The 18,221-nt window shown below is 43.4% G+C and overlaps 1 protein-coding gene across 1 annotated transcript in view; it reads left to right on the forward strand.

The window, feature by feature from the left end:
• The window catches only part of ND-B17 (NADH dehydrogenase (ubiquinone) B17 subunit), a 140,933-nt gene that overhangs the window by 24,958 nt on the left and 97,754 nt on the right, over positions 1-18,221 (forward strand). The window lies entirely within an intron of this gene.

Raw genomic sequence — 18,221 nt, forward strand, 5'->3', positions numbered from 1 at the left:
ACAAAATACAGATCACTTTTCTTTCCAATATATTTTTCCTGAAGCTGTCGAACAATGAATATGGCATCAGTGGTCCCCCTGCCTGGCATAAACCCTTACTGCATTTCATCAATATTCACTCTCTAATCATACCTTCTAGAACGCTCTCCATTACCTTCATTATCTGATCTAAAAGATCCATCCATCCATCATCCAATCCTACATTGCCCCATGAGGAATGTAGGAGCCTGGGGCTAGGCAGTTGGTCCTGACATTTAAGATGAGAGTGACCAGCCCCACTCATCCCTGAGTGGCATTACATGAGCTATTGCTGGTTGGGTAGCAGGGATGAGGTTGGTGGGTTGTGTTGGATAGGTTGAGTGGGTAGGTTGATGAGTAGGTGGGTGGATATGTGGCTGTCCAGATGACAAGGCAGGAGGGGGACTTATGTGGCGATGTAACTTGTCACTGTTACTTGGATTTTAGTCTGTCACTTAGAACATATTGGATAAATATTTGGAAATCAACCTCTATACATGAAGGTCATTGTATTGAAATCTTCTAAAACTTACCGGTGTGTAAAAGGTAAGGATGTGTTTGGGGCATTTATGTATTTAGAGAAAGCATATGATAGACTTGATAGGGAGGCTTTTTGGACTGTTTTAAGATTGTATGGACTTGATGGTAGGTTGCTAAAAGGAGTGAAAAGTTTTTATGTAAATAGTAGAGCATGTGTAAGAGTGGGAAGTACAGTGAGTGATTGGTTTCACGTGAGAGTGGGGCTGCGGTAGGGATGTGTGATGTTGCCTTGGTCGTTTAATATTTATATGGATGGTGTTGTAAGGGAGGTGAATGCAAGAGTGTTAGGTGGAGGTTTGAATCTGGTGAGAGCTAATGGTAGGGAGTGGAATCTGAATCAGCTGTTTGCAGTTGATACTGCACTGGTGGCTGATTCAGAGGAGAGATTGAGACAGGTGGTAGAGGAGTTTGGAAGGATGTGTGAAAAGAGGAAATTGAGAGTAAATGAGAATAAGAGTAAAGTGAAAAGAGGAAATTGAGAGTAAATGAAAATAAGGGTAAAGTGGTGAAGTGTACAAGGTTGATAGATGGTAGGAGGATCAATATAGTTTTGAATGGTGAGTTGCTTGAGGAGGTAGAGTGTTTAAAGTAATTAGGGTCACATGTTGCTGTGGATGGAATAATTGATGCAGAAGTGAAGTTTAGAATGAATGAAGTAGGAAAGGTGATGGGAGGAATGAAAAAAGTGTTTAGATGTCGTTCACTTAGAATGGATGTAAAGAGAAGGCTGTATGAGGGTGTTGTGGTACCGACTGCATTATATGGGGCTGAATCATGGAATATGGGTGTAGCAGAGAGGAAAAGTTTGAATGTAATGGAGATGAGGTGTTTGAGGAGTATGTGTGGAGTGACGCATATGGATCAAGTGAGAAATGATGAAGTGTGAAGGAGAATTAGAGTTGTTTGGAAGATGGCTGATCGAGTTGAGTAGAGGGTGTTGCAATGGTCTGGGCATATGGAGAGCATGGATGATGAGCGATTGGTGAAAAAGATAACTGGATCAGATGTGAGAGGTGTAAGGCTGAGAGGAAGACCACGAATAGGATGGATGGACAGTGTGAGGAAAGCATTGGATGCGAGATGGATGTCTGGTGATCAAGGAAGAGTGGCTGCGCATGATAGGACTGACTGGAGAGAAATTGTGAATGAATAAATGATGACGCAGCCCTGAGGGGATATTCCCCCTCATTTGGTCTGATCAGCTGATTAGGTCAGGTGTGGTTAGGGGATGGGTCCATTGTGATGTGGCAGAGGTAAACCAGCTTTCCTGTTAGGCCCTGCTGCAGATGTTGCTGATTGCACTGCGCAGTTGACCCTCGTGCGGTGTGGTGCAATGAGGATCTGTCCCTTCTCCTCTGGGGCTAAGATGCGAATGAATGTGTGTGGATGAGTAAATTGGGAGTGTTTCGTCCTGTCTCAGCTTCCTCCCTTTCTTTGGGGGAAGCAGCCTAGGTATATAGATAGATAGTCTTCTCATGGAACTGAAGATGGACCCATGCACATGATAATATACCAAATAGTAAGATAAATGAAAGTAACATTACATGCGGCAAGACATGAGAGTGAAGCTTCATATCTCCGATCCATCTGCTTATTAACCCCATCAGGTTTTTGGGCCGGGCAGATTATGTCTGTGTCAAAGTCAGCCACTCACGCTGACCCACATCTTTGCGGCCCGATATTTTACTTTGATCGCTCTGTGTAAATACACTTTTCAAGATAGAATGTTGGTTTTGGTGTCATATTAAAGCTGAATAGTTATACTTTATTGTAGAATGTTCAAAAATGGAGAACAAAGAAAATAAAATGTCAAAATGATGAGTTGAAGTTAGGCAAAAAGCAAAAATTTTATATCTTGCCTTAGAAAAATATTCGGAAAAAAATAACGAGTAAAGATATGTAAATTTGGTTTAAACCATGCAAAAATACAATAAATTACCTTTACAATGATATATAGATTATGGTAATTTTTGCATTTCATTGTGCAGTAAAGCGAAAGGAAAGAGATGCACAATTTTATTTTAGTCTCGGCCACATATTCGCTTTGCGATGTTTTTCTTTGATCGGTCAGTGTAAATACACTTTTTATGATAGGATGCTGGTTGTGAAGTTATTTTGAAGCTGAGTAGTTGTACTTTATCGTAGTATGTTCATAAAAGGAAAACAGAGAAAATAAAATGTCAAAGTGACAAGTTGACGTTAGGCAAAAATCAAAAATTTTATACCTTGTTGTAGAAAAATATTCACCAAGAATAAAGTTATAAAGAAACAAAGCTATGAGTCAGACCAGCTGTGCAATACCCCCACACATAGAGTAACCATTCCGAGACAACATGCTTGAGCCTCTTTGTTATGATGCGTAAATGCGATTTATGGTGAATATTTTACAAAAGATTCTTAAAATGAAGATTAACCCCTAAAACGCGGCTGTGTACGGGCGATCCCCCCGCTGTGGCGGGGTTGTAGCGGGGTCTGAGTACCTGTGGAAAAATATTTGCCAAAAATCATAGATTAACCCTAGAGCATTAAAATTTTTATGGCATATAGTACTTACATTCAGCTTTCTCCTGAGCCACATGTTGAGCCTTCGTTGACTACCAAAGGACTTGTGAAGACTTGCAAAGTTGGGTAACAAAGTCTTCACTCTCACACCTCCAGAAACCCGGTTTTCTTTCTACCACAGCCTCAATCTGTCACAGTACACTTTATACAACAACGTACAGGTTGTTTGGAATCCATATTTGTAAATAAGAACTGAAAATAAGGCTAAAATGGACGGAGCGCACGGCCGACATGCAGCGCGGTGGCGATCTTCCCGTCAATATTGTCACATTTGCCTTTTCTCGGCAAAAAACACGTATACTACTTTTTTTTTCATCATAGGACTTCGCAAACGTTTGCCTGTCACTATTATGGCCATAAAAATCACTGCCACTGCCAGTATTGTGGATCGGAACTGAGGAAGACCACCGCGGCGCGAGTTTATTCAGCCTTACGGCAGGCACTTTATGCTCGCTCCTGTCGGCCACTCGCACTTCATTTCTATCGCTCACTTTCACTGTATCTGTTCTTTTTTTTGCCTTATTCATCAGTGTCACTGTCCAGTGTTATAAAAATAATATTTTCTACACAACAAACTGTCACTGTCAGAACATAGAATAGGAAAATATGCTTTCATCTTCTTACACTGGAGTGACTGTCACTCGCAATACTTATATTATTACTATGTACAATTATTTACACCAAAAAACACTGTCACTGTCAGTGCTTTTACAAGTACATACACTAATTTACACTCATCAGGCTGTCACTGTCAGCACGTAAAAGAAAACTAAACAATATTATCACTATCACTCTCAGTATTATTTCAAAGATTCTTACCCTTATTTTCAAAATCTACTTAGGCTGTGGTAGTCAAAGAAACACGGGTAAGCACAGAGGGGAACTTTGCACTCTTTGCACTGCAAGGAGGTGCGCCTAAAGGTTCTTTCCTGCCTGGTAGTGTGGCTGCACACATGACACCTCCTCAGTGCTTTCCCCCTCTTTGCAGTGGCTGGCAGTGGCTCCAGGCAGTGTCGCTGAAGGTAGTCCTGACACTGTAGGCGGTCTGGAGGTGTGTGAGGGTGGCGTTTGGGACCTGTAGAAAGAACCTGGCCGTAACGCTGAAGCAGCTGGTAGACACAAGTCTTGGAAAATCGTCTGAGAGAGTAGTTGGCTGGCTTCCTGTTCTTGATTTTATACAGGATGAAGGCGTTCAACATGCACATATCAATCAAGTGCAAGAACACCTTCCTGTACCAACGACGATTTTTCCTCAGGCAGTCAATCTCTCATAACATCATATCAGACTTGTCCACCAGCCGCATATTGATGTTATAGTCAATGACAGCATCAGGCTTCATCACAGGCTCGCCAGTCCTTCTGTCGACCTTCCCTGTTGCCAGCATTTCACCCTTGTGTACTGTGGTGAGCATGTTCACGACTCTCTTATCTTGCCACCTGATCGCCAGCATCTTGTCAGATTTCTTCAGGTGCACGTCTCCCCGCTTTGACTTTTCAGCCTCGGGGAAGGCAGGGTAATGTGCCCTTTTACTTCTGACAGTGCCACAGGAGCCGATGTCGTGTTCAGAAAGGTACTTGGCGAGTTTAGGAGCGGTATAGTAATTGTCCGTATACAGGACATGATTCTCGCCAAAGTACTTTTTCAAAAGCACTTTCACCACAGAACCAGAGAATCCAAGGGGTTCAGTCTTATCCAAATCGACATTGCTGGCGGTGTAAATGACGAAGTCAAGGATGAACCCCGTCTTGCAGTCGCACAGCACGAAAAACTTGATTCCAAAGCGGTGGCGTTTGCTTGGAATGTACTGGACGAACCGAAGACGGCCCCTGAACAATATCAAAGACTCGTCAATCACGACTTTCTTGAACGGGCGCAAGAACCTCGTAAACTTATCCTTGATCATTTTTCAGGATTCCCCTCACTTTCCATAATGGGTCAGTTTGGGAAGGCTCATCATTGTTCGCAAAGTGAAGATAAGTCATCAGCTGCCTAAAACGATCGCGGCTCATGTATTTATTGAAAATGGGTGTTGGGCACAGCTCGTCGGAAGTCCAGTATTCTTCTAACTTGTGTTTCCAGTTGTGCAGCGTTAGCAACATCAATCCAATAAATACAAAAAGCTCTCGGATCGTAAGAGGCACCCATGCTGCCATCCGTGACGTGGATGGCGTGGCCGCCTCACCTTCTCCTTCGCGAACTGGCGCACATTGCCCCTCGTACCTGTTTGTCTCGGTACAGATGTGCTCCATAACCTCGTCGTCAAGGAAGGCCAACAGGTAGTCAAGGCATTCACCATCCTCGTCCACAGGGAAGTCAGCCTGAAGTCCACACTCACTGTCGTCAAAGGGCAGATCCTCAGGCACAAAATCTGATCCCTCTGACCACACGAAGGCATCCAGCGTTCCCTGCCTAGGCTGGGAGGTGCTTGGGGCGGCGAGGGGTGAGGCAGGTCGTGTGGGAGTGGGTGAGGCAAGCGGGGCAACAGTAGGTGAGGCAGAGGCTATCCCAGGTCATGTTGGTGTTGTGGTGGTGGTGGTGGTGGTGGGAGGGACATTATCACTTGGGTCAAGGTCACTCGCGGTGGCGTGACTCCTGAGTTGCCTAGTGCGAGTTAGCCTTATACAGTAATCCCGCATTTTTTGCGGATTTTTTGTCTACGGTTTTGCCCTCTCGCGGATTTTCTTAGCATTAATAAGTTCAACTAAAATATCCTTGAATATACAGAAAACAAAAAATTTGAAATTCCCGCAACTTCCAATTGTAGCGTGGTAAACTCACGCCACCCTCTGTCCCTTTCCCGCGGCCCCTCTGCCAGTGTTACCATATCTAGCATAATTTTATTCTTTTAGCATAATTTTGATAAAATTTTCGAGTCTGGAATATTTTTTAGCATATTAGAAGTTTTAGCATCATTCTAGCATAATTTAGAATGGAATGGAATATTTTTGGAATAATTTTATAAAAGCTACAAATCAGAGAGAGAGAGAGAGAGAGACGAATAAGGTAAGAAGATGTAAGGTTTGAATAGTTGGTTACTTTCAGTTTGGGCTTGGTTGGGTTGGATTAGGTTAGGTTAGGTTAGGTTAGGTTTTAGGTTAGGTTCGGTTTGGTTCGGTTAGGTTTGGTTAGGATAAGTTTGAGCTTTGTATTTTACCCATGAAACCTAGGTTTTTCCGATGGATTTTGGTATGATTCATTCGATTTTCAGCTTCATTTCAGTGGGAAATGACTATTTTCTGTGTTTCCCCCCCTCCCTATAACCCCCGATTCCCCAAAGATCCCCCATTGTTGCAGGGGGATGGGGGGGGTCATATCTCAAAATCTGGTTATTTCCGACGGAAATGATGCTCAAAATCGAATGAATCACATCAAAATCCATCAGAAAAACGTAAGTTTCTTGGGAAAAAGCAGTATGGGCAGAAAACCGATATTTACCCTCTTACTGTATGTAGGTTATTTTAATATTTTCATAGTAAACAGTACATAATTAATATATAGCATGAATATGTATAGAATTTTATCATTTAGCTTCAAGTTAGCATAATTCATTTTTTACTTGGAACAAATTTGCTCAATCTAGCATAATTTTTTCACTGCCCTAGCATAATTTCGTTGTTTGGGTATGGCAACACTGCTCTCTGCCCCGCATAATCCTCAGTCCACGCCTGACTGGCTCACGTGTCTGGTGTTCTTGTAACCGTACTATGATATGAGCCTCTTGCCTCCCACTTGCTTTCCACATGGCCCCAGGACGTAAGCCAGCCTCACCAAAGGCTAATAATACAATTAGTAAGAACTCCAAAGTGACAAAACGATCAAGAAAAGTTATGACCTTAGCAGAGAAAATTGTGTTACTGGACAAGCTAAGAAACGACCGTGCGAGTGTTTGCTATCACCAGTTAATGCATCTTTTCATTTTGTACTGTTTTGTGAATAAATGTGTAGATAATTGTGTATTACAGTACGGTGTTTACGTTTTTCCTTCATAATGGAGTATGTGCTTTCAATCTTGTAAGAAGGTATTTCGGGATGAGTATGGAGGTTTCGGAACAATTCGCAGTCACAACAAACACAAGATAATTCGCCTTCATTAATGAAGATAGCTATGGGTGACGCTAGAATATAATTCAAAGGCGACTACAGCGAGGAAGAAACAAGTTAATTATTGACTAAAGGTGCAACTAATAAATAATATCCAGAACCTACGCTACTGAACATAGACACTTCTGGATCCCCCTGAAATATAGTTATTAAAGTATTGATTAATTAATAATAAGTATATTTATCAAAGTATTGATTAGTATATTTATAGAATGGCGGGGAATCGTCCAGGGTGCGAATTGTTCTGAAGGGGAATCGTCCATGTTTTGACGGGGAATTGTCTGACGGCGAATTGTCTTGTAGTTAGTATGGACGTGGACTGTGTGATGGGCAGCATGGTGGACACAAGTGCAAGATTCAATTGTTAATAGAGTATTCGCGAATTTAAATTTTCGCGGGGGTTACAAGAACGTAACTACCGCGAAATATGCGGGATTACTGTACTAGGGGACTTAACTCTACCAGCACTAGGCCTACGATAACCTCTCAAACGTAAAGATGCTCTTTTACTTCCCTTTCTCGGTGGTGAAGGAGACTCCGACGACTCAGGAGACAGGACAGCAGAGGAGGAGGACGAGAGAACAGGGCTGGGAGTACGTGGCGGGCTTGCGGTGGCGTGACGTGGCGTAGGGGACAATGGCGGTGAGCTGGGGTCACCGCTCCTTTTCCGTTTTTCCCCCTTCCCATACTCGAGGCCCCTTCTCACCGGAGCCTTCCCTGTTGAGGTGCTGGGCACTGACACAGTCTCCTCCGGCACAGAAACAATCACTTCTGGGCCGGACTCTGCACTAGATTGTGTCTCAGACTCAGCCAGGCTCGACCACACACCGACGTCACTGCCATAGTCCATTGAGGCTTTCAAAAGTTCTGAGGCTATTGCAGAGTCACTTAGCCCCTTAGTAGTTCCTGGTAAGGTTTTGAAGGGGGTTGAGGTCACAAAACCCTTTTTCGGAGGGCTAGAAGGCACAGACTCGGAAGAGCTCGAGTTAGACATGGTGTCACCGTGGCAGATTTGTGTGGACTGACGCTATTCTGGGGCAAACCGCGCGAAAAAATGACAGTGTGACAACTGGGGAAACAAGCGTTTCCCAGTAGCAAAAAGTGCTTGCGAGATGACGGCGCAGATTGACATGTATCAGCCGTCCGCGCGTTGCCATATGGCACGACGAGGGAGGGCTGCGCATCGGTGTGTCGGTGGGTAAAAAAAATGAGACTTGACAACAACCGAGGTCAGTAGTACAAAGGTCAAGTGTGCTAAACGTAGCTCACGGGTGGCGGGACTAATAGACAATACCAGCTGGAGCATGCTTGCCCGCGGTTATTCAAAATTAACTCAAATCGCAAACGCGACGACCCGCCGTTCTGCCCTTTGGGCCGACCGTCGCAAATGCGACGATCCGCGTTTTAGGGGTTAAAAGCGTCATCCAAATCTCTGAGGTTGGATTTGAAATGACAATCAAAATAGTCATTTGAATCTCAAAGGGTTAATCAGTGTTTTGGTGGGGGTAAGGTGGGGAAATTAGAGGGTAGACATGTGCAGTTAACCTGACCTCAAGTGGTAGATTACCCTGTACCACAAATTTCTGTCCAGAGTTGCACATATAAGTTGGGTATGGGTATAGGCAGGGTATGGGCACAGTAGAGGATATTGCTTCGTATCCATTCCTTGCCTGTATCCGGTCATGTCTTTGGCTCTGTTATGATGGATAATCGAGGGATTACTGTATACCAGATAGATGGAGATGGTGGTAGGTGGGAGTGCTCACCATCTACTCACTCGATGTAGTGCTGCTTTGGGTGTCTGCCCTTTCCTCTCATCCTTCTTCCACTTCTGTCTTTCTTTCCTTCATTCTTTCCTTTTACTCCTGCCTACAGTTGACTTTACACCCCTTCTTCTCTCGTTCTTTCTTCATTCTTTCCTCTTCTTTCTGCATGTGGGTGACTCTACACTAAATCAAGTGGTTTCCTGTATACAGGAAACCATTTACTGCTCAGGGTGGTAACCATATGACCTTCATCCATTTCCCTTACATCTGCCTATGGGTGACTCTACACTGAGTGGTAAGCCAAATGGTTTCCTGTACACAAGGATACCATTTACTATGCTGTGTGGTAACCATATAACCAAATTATGGCACCTGATGGTGTAGTGGGTAATTAAGGTGCTTCAGTTGGACTGAGCCTGTGTAGGTTTATATCCAAGGGGTGGCTGAGGTTTATTGCTCACGTAATGCCACTCAGGGATAAGTGAGGCTGGTCACTCTCATCTTAAATGTCAGGACCAACTTGCCAAGCCCCGGGCTACGATGCTCCTCCTGGGGCATCATAGGATTGAATGATGATGATGGATGGATACATATATATATATAGATAGATAGATAGATATAGATAAATATATATATATATAGATAGATAGATAGATGTAGATAAATATATATAGATATAGATAGATAGATATAGATATATATCTATATCTATATCTATCTATCTATCTATATATATATATATATATATATATATATATATATATATATATATATAAATATATGAATATCTATCTATCTATCTATCATCTATATACTGTATGTATATATATATATATATATATATATACAGTAGAACCTCTCTCATCCGGACTATATGGGGGGAAGGGTTGTCCGAATTAGCAGATTGTCCGGACCATCAGGGTAATCTTCAGTTCATACAAACTCTATCTACATATGGTATGTTTGTTAATTATTAACATATGTGACATATGTCAACCCTACGTAACTGCAAAAGATGAAAGGATACCGGTACTAAAATAACAAAACTAATCATGTAAGTTAGTTTTGTATTGCATAATTTACAGGTAAGGCCATGACAAGAAACTAGCCTACATTTTACAATGTAGTAAGTGACTAAGGCCCGTGTAGGCAAAAAAATAAATTAATTAATTAACTGAATATTTGGAATAAAAATAAAACCTATGTAGGCAAAAAATGCATTGTCATCTTTGGCATATTGATAACGCCCATATGGGCAAGAAGCTAATGTTTGATGTACAAGTAAAGCACATTTAAGTACAAAAAATAACCTACAGTAATCACTAAACACTGCAGAATATTCTGACCCATTTTTGTGTAAGCAAACTCCTCCTTTAACACCTTTATTCATTACAGAAGCTACACTTGCATTAAGGGGCATAGTAAGGAGGATTAACTTTTGAAATACAGCATAAAAATATAAATGGTTGGTGAACTAGTTGATGGAACGAATGCTAGCGTGTGTTTAAACAGGCGCCCATGTAGCGATCTAGCGTGATCCGAGACTAAACGAATGACGATCGCTTTCCGCGCCGATACTGAAAATGTCTTTAGAATTACTTACAACATATTTTTGGAGCTTATTATTTTTAAATTTTGTCCGGATTAACAGAAGTCCGGATTAAAGGGGTCCGGACTAAAGAGGTTCTACTGTATATGAATGGATGAGAAATAGGGCCGTGGAAGAAGTTGAGAGGCGGAAGAGAGAGTTATATGTGGAAAGAAAGAGAGAGGTGAAAAGATTAGTAAGAGAGAGTAAGAAGAGAGTGGATGAGGAATTTGGAAGGAATTTGAGTGTAAAGTGGAGGGACTGTAAGAAAATGTTCTGGAGAGAAGTGAAAAGAGTAAGACAGGGTGGAAGTGAAGTTAGCAGGGGAGTGAAAGATAAAAATGGTAGAATACTAGTGGAGAAGGGAGAAAAAGTGAACAGATGGGGAGAACACTTTAAGGAATTGTTGAACGTAGAGGATGGAAGTAATGCGAGTATAAGTGGCTGGGGAATGGCTGGGAGAAGGAGGGAGGTGAGAAGACAGGAAGAAATTAGTAGGATAGAAGTTGTGGAAGCAATGAAGAAAGTTAAATTGGGGAAAGCCCCAGGAATTGATGGAGTGTGTGGTGAAATGCAGAAGCATGGGGGAGAGATAGTAGTAGAATGGATGCGGAAGATGTGCAGATTGGCCTGGGAGGAAGGTAGAGTCCCGGAGGATTGGAAGTCAGGTATAATTATTCCCTTGTACAAAGGAAAAGGGGAAAAAGAAGTGTGTGGTAATCATAGGGGCATTTGTCTTCTTAGTATAATAGGAAAAGTGTATGGTAGGATACTTATAGACAGAGTTAGAGAAAGAACAGAGAAATTAGTTGGAGAAGAACAGGGAGGCTTTAGGAAGGGAAGAGGTTGTGTAGATCAGATATTCATTCTTAGATCTTTAGTGGAAAAGTTTCTAGAGAAGGGAAAGAAGTTGTATGCGGCTTTCATGGATTTGGAGAAAGCATATGACAGGGTGGATAGACAAGGATTGTGGAAAGTGTTAAGAATATATGGAGTAGATGGGAAGTTGTTGAATGCTGTGAAGTGTATGTACGATGGTGCGAAGGCTGCAATGCGTGTGGATGGTGAACTAAGTGAATTTTTCTCTTTGAAAGTTGGTTTGAAACAGGGATGTGTCATGTCTCCATGGTTGTTCAATCTGTACATGGATGGGGTAATAAAAGAGGTACAAGGTAGGGTAGTGGATGTTGGAGTGGCCCTGGTGAGAGAGGATAGTGTTTGGAAACTCCGTGTACTGTTGTTTGCAGATGATACTGTGTTGTTGAGTGAAGACGAAGGGGAGCTGCAAGGCTTGGTGGATGAGTTTGGGAGAGTGTGTAAGAAACGGAATCTAAAGGTGAATGTGGGGAAGAGTAATGTGATGGTCTTTGAGAGAGGTGAAGTTAGTGAATGTACAGCGAGGTTGGATGGTGAGGAATTGGAAAATGTGAGTACGTTTAAGTACTTGGGTAGTGTGATGAGTAAGGATGGAGGTTTGGAGGGTGAAGTGCTTGAAAGGGTACAGCAGGGAAGAAAGGTTGCTGGTTCTTTGAAAGCAGTCATAAGAAACAGGGAAGTGAGCATGGAAGTGAAAAAGTTACTACATGACAGTATTGTGATACCAACTCTAACGTACGGAAGTGAAGCTTGGACATTGTTGGAAGGACACAAGTCAAGAGTGAGAGCAGTGGAAATGAGTTATTTAAGAGGAGCCTGTGGAGTCACGTGGAGAGACAGGCTGACGAATGAGGATATAAAGGAGCGTTGTGGTGTGGATGTGGATGTGATTGGAAGTGTTATGAGGAACACACTGAGGTGGTTTGGCCATGTGGAGAGGATGGAGGGTGAAAGACTGACAAAGAGAGTGTATGTGAGTGAGGTGGAGGGGGGAAGAGGGAGGGGGAGGCCGAGGATGAGATGGAGGGATGGGGTGGAGAGGTATATGAGAGAGGGGGGTGTGAGTTGGGAGCAGGGCAGTGAAATGGCGGGGGACAGGGCGACTTGGAGGCGATTTGTTTGTGGCCACCCCAGACGGGATTGAGGCGTCTGGCAATAGATAGATAGATATATATATTTTTTTTATGTGAGGAAGAAGGAACCAAAGGCCATGAGCCCGCAGTAACAGTTCCCTCCAAGAGAAAAACAAAATACAATAGAGAGCCAAATTCAAGATCTGATCATTTTGAGATGCCTGGACACACTGCGTTTGAAAGACTGGAGATCATAGGCAGCAGGAAATACAGACAGAGGGAGACAGTTCCAGAGTTGACCTGTTGCATAAATGAAAGACTGGGAGTAACGGTTAACTCTTGCATTTGAGAGTTGGACAGAAAAGGGATGAGAGTTTGCTGCCAGACGGGTGCTACGCGCCTGTCGTAGAGGTGGAGGAATGCAAGCAGACAGTTCAGAGGAGCAGTGACCATTAAAGTAGCGATAGAAGAGAGGTAAAGATGGAACAGTGCGGCGAAGAGACGGAGGTTGAAGGGAGTCAGTAAGAGGAGGAGAGTTAATGAGACGAAAAGCCTTTGACTCCACCCTATTGAGAAGAGCTTTATGTGGGGAGCCTCCCCACACATGACAGTTGTACTCCACTCAGGGGCAGATAAAACCCCTGTATAGAGTCAACAATTGTGCAGGGGTAAAGAAAGAGCGGAGTTAGCTTAGCACACCGAATCTCTTGGAAGCAGATTTTACAAGAGATGTAATATGATCTTTCCAAGATAAGTCCCGAGTAAATGAAACCCCAAGCATGTTCAAGGATGATGCAGGATTAAGCTGAATATTATTAAACATTAGTGGGTATACCTGTGGAAGATTTTGTCGGGTTGATAGGTGTAAGAACTGAGTCTTAGATGCATTAAAAACAACCATATTATTTTTACCCCAGTCAGAGATACGAGCCAAGTCAGACATTAGGTGTGCCATAGCCTCATCCCTTGTTTGTTGAAGTACCTGTTGAGATGGGCGTTGCGAGAACCGAATGGAAAGGTGAAGGGTTGAGTCATCAGCGTATGAGTGGATAGGGTTAGATGTACAGCTTAGATGATCATTGATGAATAAAAGGAAGAGAGTTGGTGATAGGACAGAGCCCTGAGGAACACCACTGTTGATAGATCTAGGAGAAGAACGATGGCCATGTACAACAGCTACTATAGAACGACCAGAAAGAAAGGTAGCGATGAAGGCACAGATAGAAGGATAGAAACCGTTGGAGGGCAGTTTGGAAATTAAAGATTTATGCCAGACTCGATCGAAAGCCTTTGAGATGTCAAGTGCAATGGCAAAGCTTTCGCCAAAGTCCCGAAAGGAGGATGACCAGGAGTCTGAAAGGTAGGTGAGAAGACCGCCAGTGGAGTGTCCCTGACGGAACCCGTACTGACGATTGGAAAGAAGGTTGTGATAGGAAAGATGACTTAAAATTTTTCTATTGAGAATTGACTCGAAAACTTTTGAAATACAGGACGTTAACCCGCCCCGTCCCGACCACTTTTTCACCACTGGTACCCCCCAATCCCGACCATTTTTGGACCCAAATTTTTTTCGCGAAAACTTTCTCTTTTGGTCAGAAACAATGATCAATCACCAAGAAAGTGTTCACCGGGGTCCATAAGTGGCCTAAACAGGTATACCTTCGTTACACCTGGTACCGTGTTGTGGAGGTCTGTGGCTCTCATGTTTTCTATGGTATTATAAGTCTGGGAAACCAATGAAAGTAAGTAGATATGTATTTATTACAAACATAAAAACATGTGGTACAAGAGTAAATTGGATTTTATACAAAAATAGAGGTGAAATAAGCATTGTACCATCGGGCGAACCAAGCGAAATCGCCCAAACTGTTCATGATGAATCGCTAACATTGCTGAATCATGATACATATCATTTTTTTTACTTACATAATACTTCTACAATAACATTATACCATTTTACATTTTATTGAGCTGTTTTTACGTATTCACAGGCCTTTCGATAACATTTAGCGTAATGTTAGCGCTTATTTACGTAGTGAGTGAACTCGCTGTGACTGTTGTTTCAACTCGCATTGTGTTTTTTCAACTTACATAATACTTTCCTAATAACATTATACACTTTTCCACTTTAGAGAACTGTTTTGAGATAGTTTCAGGCCTTACGATAATATTTAGCGTAATAATAGCGCATAACAACACAGAGGGTGAAGTCGCTATGACTATTATTTCAACTTACAACCTATTTTTGTACTTATATAATACTTCTCCACTAACATTACACATGTTTCCACTGTATATCATTGCTATCACATAATTGGAGACCTTACTATTCTACTGAGCGTCATATTATCGAATATTTACACAGTGAGTGTTATCGCGATATCATTTGTTTCAGCGTACACTAGTATTCAACTTATAAATTACTTTCCTACTAACATTACACCCTTTTCCACTTTATATCATTGCTATCACTTACTTACAGACCAGAATGTTCTACTGAGCGTAATATTTTCGCAGACTTACACAGTGGGTGTACTTGTGACATCAATTGTAACAACTTACACTATTTTTCAACTTATACATTACTTTCCTGCTAACATTACACCCGTTTCCACTTTATATTCTTGCCATCACATATTTACTGACCAGACTGTTATACTGAGCGTCATATTTTCGCAGATTTACACAGTGGGTGTAGTTTTAATATCACTTCTTTGAACTTACACTATTTCTCAACTTATACATTACTTTCCTGCTAACATTACACCCGTTTCAACTTTATATAAGACTTAGCACATACTGACTGGCCTTACCATTATACTGAGCGTCATATTGCCATCCCACACAGTTTCAGTAGTGTAGAAAGTTATGGTACTCTCTGAAACATGGCTGAAGGCACAACGCAACATTGGTGGTGGTGGGGGAGGTTGGGGAGGTGGAGAGCGGCACCTTTCATCACTCGCACTTCTCTTCCCTCTCCCTTTTCCTTTACCCTTTCCCTTCCCTTTCCTTCCTTTCCTCACATCCTGGGGCTGTGGGGAGGAAGTTCGGGAATATTGTGTGGCGAAAGACGTGCTGGGGAGTGGCTCCACCTCCTCTCCCCTAGGCCTATGTGCACCACGTGCTCGTGCTGCCTCCCTCACACCACTTTCCCTTTCACCCCGCACTCCCGCCACACCACTTTCCCTTTCACCCCGCGCTCCCGCCACACCACTTTCCCTTTCACCCCGCGCTCCCGCCACACCACTTTCCCTTTCACCCCGCACTCCCACCACACCACTTTCGCCTTCCCCAGACAAAACACTAGGACCATACCTTATTTGCCTTCTCGCCCCACTTTCTGATCCTCGGGGTGAGATTTTTTCTTTCCCCAACCATGAGGCAACATCACGTCCTAAGCTGCCATCATCGTCATCGTCCTCATCCTCGTCCTCATCAGAATCTCTCTCTAGGGGATGGAGAGAGGTCCGTGCAGGTGGTTTGGGTGCAGGCTGGCCTTCCCTTTTCTTACGATATGTGACATACCGCTTTTTCCGGGGCGAAGGGACCTCCTCATCACTGCTTGTTATTTCCTCCTCAGGCTGCACGTAATCTCGATCCACCACTCCAGTGAAAGCATCCAGGGCGGATTGTATTTCGTCGTCTGAGAGACCTTTACGCGCCATGTCTGACCTGGGTCACTGCTAACAGGTGAGTGACGGGCGAGCGTGGGTCACACGGGGTCTGGGATGCCGCCCGCCTGGCGGCAGGTAGGGGAGGCTTGGGTAGGTGGGCGAATTGAAAATCTCGCGCGAATTTTGAAAATTGTGGAAATTATGAACCTTGCAATTGCAGGATGTTAAAGTACGTCGACGGGATTGGCAGTGACAAAACGTGAGGACGTGGAAGAACGTCGACGGGACGCCGCGGGTTAAAGCAATTGGATGATAGTTGGAGGGTTGGGAATGGTCACCCTTCTTTGGGACTGGCTGAATGAGGGCAGACTTCCAGCAAGAAGGAAAGGTACAAGTTGACCGACAAAGGCGAAAGAGTTTGCCTAGGCAGGGTGTAAGCACAGAAGCACAGTTCTTGAGAACAACAGGAGGGACCCAATCAGGCCCATATGCCTTGTTAGTACTGAGGCCAGTGATGCCAGAAAATACATCAACTGAAGAAATTTTAATGTCAGCCATGAGGAAGTCAGAGGGGGGAAGTGATGGAGGAACAGCACCGAAATTGTCTAAGGTGGAATTGGAAGAGAAAGTCTGTGCGAAGAGATCTGCTTTATCAGTAGAAGAAATAGCTACAGAACCATCAGAGTAGAAAAGAGGAGGGAAGGATGATGAGGTAAAGTTGTTAGAAAGATTTTTGGCAAGGTGCCAGAAGGAGCGGGAAGAATTCGAGTTGGAGAGTTGAGAGCATTTAGTATGGATGAAATTATTTTTAGTAGAGCGAAGAACAGACTTAGCACGATTCCGGGCAGAAACGTAAAGATGATGTGATTCAGGGGTGGGTTGGCTCCGGTACCTTTTGTAGGCCCTCTCCTTGTTGCGGACAGCATTAGAACAAGCGTGATTAAACCAAGGCTTTCTTGCATTAGTCAAAGGATATGAGAAAGGAATGAATGCTTCCATGTCCGAGAGAATAACCTCTGTAATGCACAAGGCACACTCAGATGGCTCATGGCCATGGAAGCAATAATCATTCCAGGGAAAATCAAAACAAGTACTGCCTGAGGGCCTCCCAGTCCGCGGCTCCAAAATGCCACAGACGACGTTTCCCTGGAGGGTCCACAGGCCATACTGGAGTGATAGGACAGGTTAAGGTAATAAGATTGTGATCGGAGGAGCCCAACGGAGAGAAAAGATTAACAGAGTAAGCAGAAGGATTAGTTGTGAAGAAGAGGTCAAGTATGTTGGAGCTCTCTCCAAGGCGGTCAGGGATACGGGTAGGGTGCTGTACAAGCTGCTCTAGGTCATTAAGGATAGAATAGATGTAGGCTTGTTCACCAGGTGGATCAGTGAAAGGAGAGGAGAGCCAAAGGTGGCGGTGAACATTGAAATCTCCTAGAATGGAGATTTCAGAGAAAGGGGAAATGGATAGAATGTGTTCCATCGTAGAAGTAAGATAGTCGAAGAATTTTTGATAGTCAGTAGAATTAGAGGATAAGTAAACAGCACAGATATATTTAGTCAGAGAATGACAGGAAAGCCGAAGCCAGAGTGTAGAGAATTCAGAAGAATCGAGTTCAGGAACACGAGAGCAAGATAAGTCGTTGTGTATATATACACAACAGCCACCTTTGGCTTTGAAATGAGTATAGAGAAAGTAGGAGGATACAGAAAAGGGTTTGCTGTCAGTTGCCTCAGACAGCTGAGTCTCAGTTAGAAAAAGAAGGTGAGGTTTAGAGGAGGAGAGGTAGTGCTCAACAGAGTGAAAGTTAGAGGAAAGGCCGCGAATGTTGCAGAAATGAAGAAGAAGAGAGTCAGACAGTGGTTCCAGGCACCTCGAGTCGTCACCGGGAGAGGGGCGGATGGAGGGGGCATTTATGGTCCCCCCCCCCTGGGGACTCTGAGGCTTGGTGATGAGACGTCATTTTAGTTGAATTTTGAAAAGGAAGTGTAGTGTGTACTGTGCATGTAGTTTGGTGTAGATAGTTAGAGAAATTTGTACTGGAGAGCATGCTGGCCTACTCTCTGTGTAACTGAGACACTGAA

Source organism: Coenobita brevimanus, chromosome 65 (assembly GCF_032717465.1).
Source record: "Coenobita brevimanus isolate Jiangsu-jjx chromosome 65, ASM3271746v2, whole genome shotgun sequence".
Taxonomy (NCBI): Eukaryota; Metazoa; Arthropoda; class Malacostraca; order Decapoda; family Coenobitidae; genus Coenobita; species Coenobita brevimanus.